The sequence below is a fragment of the Suricata suricatta genome, chromosome 3 (genome assembly GCF_006229205.1).
Source record: "Suricata suricatta isolate VVHF042 chromosome 3, meerkat_22Aug2017_6uvM2_HiC, whole genome shotgun sequence".
Taxonomy (NCBI): domain Eukaryota; kingdom Metazoa; phylum Chordata; class Mammalia; order Carnivora; family Herpestidae; genus Suricata; species Suricata suricatta.
In genome coordinates this window covers 172,812,853-172,816,391 of record NC_043702.1, presented here as the reverse complement: position 1 = coordinate 172,816,391, position 3,539 = coordinate 172,812,853, and the positions used below count along the sequence as shown (strand labels likewise).

General features: G+C 54.6%; 1 long non-coding RNA gene across 1 annotated transcript; it reads right to left on the bottom strand.

Annotated features, from left to right (window-relative positions):
• Positions 1 to 455: 455 nt before the first annotated feature.
• Positions 456 to 3,329, bottom strand: LOC115286889. The gene is made up of 3 exons (XR_003906326.1): positions 2,797 to 3,329; positions 2,439 to 2,487; positions 456 to 645 (listed from the first exon to the last, which is right to left on the bottom strand). It is a non-coding gene; the product is annotated as an uncharacterized LOC115286889 (long non-coding RNA).
• Between the last annotated feature and the right edge of the window lie 210 nt (positions 3,330 to 3,539).

Here is a 3,539-nt window from a genome sequence, read left to right as displayed (position 1 = left end):
CCCCCGACTGGCTGGACTCCACTGGGTGAGGACTGACCCGGACTGTGGTCATCTTGTCCCTCGCAGAACACACGTTTTATGGTTTGCTTTTTTTAGTTAGGTATTTTGATTGTTAAAGTCCTGAGGGGGAACCTGAGGGGGAGTGGGTGGTGTCTGGTACGTTCTTAAGAGGGACCTTACGCCCCAGGGGGTTGCGAAGTCTGTGTTTTTCTCCACCCGGACACCTCAGGTCCTAACCTTCCCCTCTGCCTGTCAGATCCTATCTTGTCCTGTCATAGGCTCCCCTCTAAACCCATGACTGCTTACTGCCGATAGGACCAGGGATGACCCCCGATCTTTTTTTTTTAAATAAATGTTTATTTAAGAGAGTGTGTGAGCAGGGGAGGGGCAGAGAGGGAGAGGGGGCAGAGGATTCCGAGTGGGCTGACAGCACTGAGCCGATGCAGGGCTCGAACCCACAAACCATGAGATAGTGACCTGAGTCGAAGCCGGACACTTACTGACTGAGCCACCCCGGCACCCCATGACCCACCTCAGCTACATCCTGCTGAAGGGGGGCAATGGCAGGGCACGGGCAGGGCAGGACCCAGAGGTCCGATGTACTGGGAGGGTGTTGGAAACATCCTTCTCAGAGGTCCTCCTTTCCTGGTATATGCGGTGGATGGCATCGACGGACGACATATGAAAAGAATATCAGACCAACAAGCATTAATATCCCAAACACACTGCCTCTTGGGCAAGAGGTCACACCATGGGCGGGAAAGACGCATTGTAGTCATCCAAAAAACCCCTGGCATGTCTGGTCATTTTTTTAAAATCAATTTAATGATAGTTTTTCCTCCCTCTTCTGTATTTATTTGGATATGCACCTGAACTAGTTTATGGCCCTCAATCCTCGGTTCCTCCTTGGACCATCCAGTTTCCCTAAGAACAACTCCATGAGGGTATTTATTTTATCTCAAGGGAAGATTGAGCTTTGACATCCGGATTACTGTACATTTAGGCAAGGGTCCATGGCGCAGCCATAGCGCCCCTTCCCAGCGAGGGAGTGCTGCTCTCTGGCATGACCAGAAAAGTGTGAGGAAATCAAGTCTCCCGTATGCACCCAGGGGCTGAGGGGAAAATCTGGTCATAAGTTTTCCGGAGACACCTCTAATAGTTACGCGGCGTTGGATCGTGGCCAGGAAGGGGAAGGGAGGACGGAAAAGGGGCTTCGGGGTCGAGGAAATTAGCCGGTTTTCCTTCTATTGCCAGAGTTACCCGAGGCTCTGGTTTCCCATGGGGAGTTGGTGCGGGGAGCCACCCTAAGGAGCCAGGGGCCTGTCAGTCCCTCCAGGGACACTGGTCATCTGCGCCCTGCAGCCTGAGGCCCCCCGAGCGCATCCCTGCCTCCACACAGGGACCCTGGCTCCGGGGGTTTCTACTTCGATGCTTCCGAGGCCATTCTTGCTCACAGTGCCCTGAACGGCCACATAACCGGCGCTTGGTGCCGGGACCTCGGGAAGTCTGGTCTGACAGAGTGCATAAGGCCGCTGCGAAAGCCTCAGGGTTTTTCTTAAGCCTCCTTTTCTGTTCCTTATTCTTTTGGTCTCGGTTGTAATGGACCCAGTTGGCAGCTCGGAGGAGCTCCTCCGGGGTCCCTTTCAGGCCAACAGCCAAAGTTTTGCGGTTTTCTCTGAATATGTGGGGCCGACTGAGGGGCAGATTTGTCCTTCAGAATCGTCTCGGCCTCGAGAGGGGAGATGGCCATATATTTAAGGACAGCCTCCCTTACCTTTCTAAGAAGACCCCCGGGCTTCCGTCCTGTGTCTGGGAGATGGCGGCTGGGTTAGTGTAACGTAAGGGCTTAACCTTAGTTCCTTAATCCTCCCACACTACAGGCGTGGACATGGCGGCGGCACCGTTCCCAGTGGGATTACCGGGGTCCCAGCTGGGGTCTGGGGGCAGAGCTGCCTGGGCTCCAGCAGGGCACTGGCCCTTCCCTCTAGGACCTCAGTCCCATGCTGGTCCCCATATCTCTCAGCTGGCCAGAACCCCACGTTCCGCTGCCTCCTTAACAATCCGATTCAACAAGGGGCGCCTGGGGGGCCCACTCCGTTGAGCGTCCGACTGCGGCTCAGGTCATGATCTCACTGGTCATGAGTTCGAGCCCCGAGTCAGGCTCTGTGCTTACAGCTCGGAGCCTGGATCCTGCTTCAGGTTCTGTGTCTCCCTCTCTCCTGCTCTCTCTCTCTCTCTCTCTCTCACACACACACACACACACACACTCCTCTCTCTCTCTCTCTCTCTCTCTCTAAAATAAACATTAAAATTTTTTTAATGTAAACTTTTTAAGAATTTAAAAACATAAAAAAGAATCTGATTCAACAAAAGCATTCTTTCTTTCTGGGTCAACTCGAAAACATACATAATATTCTGAAAAGCCTGTCTATACTTACCTGGCTCATCAGAAAGTTTCCCTTGAGCTCCGTTTATCTGTCTTAAATCCTGTGATGAGAAAGGCACTTGCAATCTGATCATGGCGGTGCCTCCCCGGGTCCCCCCTTCCCGCGCCCCGGCTTCTTGTGGGGGAAGCAGGCCTGTGACCTTGGGGGCAGGGCCCGGCTAAGGTGGGCGGCGGGGAGAAGTGCACAGTTTGAAGTCTGGTTCCACAGACCGAGGACTCAGGAGGCAGAGGCTGAGTTGGAGGACTCCCCTTCCTCGTCTCATCGTCTGCCTTGGGTGCCCTGGGTGTCACTGTTTCCCCTCCTCCTGACTCTGGACTTCGGAGAGGTTTGCCGTTACATCGAGACCCACCTTACGTAGCTTATGCGCGCATCTCGATTTTTTTCTTAACGCTGAAAAACGCCGAACAGAAGGGACCTCTCTCCATTTGCCCGATTGTAGGACAGTGTTCTAATTGATATTTCCCTCGTGCGGCCAGGTTTCCACCTCCAACTTGTATTGGGGCCAAGCCTTGGTGCAAAAGAAAGGAGTTGCTTTTTCTTCAGGGCTTGTGCATCGAACTCTTCCCAGTTTTCACAGTGCATCCCACAGCATGCTGGCCCTGGGCGGGGGAATTGTCCATCCATAGGGAGAAGGAGGAACAGGCATCTGTATCCCAGTTCCCCATAGCTGGCCGGGAATCACGTCGTCTCCTGCCCCCGTCTGATGTCCCGGCCCCGAGGTCACTGGCAGCCGAAAGCCCTGTCCGTCCCGAGAGGTGCGGGAGGAGTCGCTCTTCCCCAGGCTTGACCTGCCTCCGAGGGCTGACCTTGTCTTCCCCGATTTCTCCAACCCCCCGTTTCCCACCTGTGGGGCTCTGGGGGTACTGACCGTGGCCAGGCAAGACTCCCCTGGCTGGAGAACACACTCGTTTTACTGTGGGCTGGCCCGTCGTTTACGTATCCGTCATCGGCGGTGGAGGGGGGCTAACAAGGCCAAAGTCAAGGTCTGTTCCTCTGCCTTTTCCAGCAATGCCCCATAAATATGTTCCGGCCACGTGGGTGTCCGTTTTAAAGTCACTGGGCGGGCACAAGTCAGCATGCACGGGGCTAAGC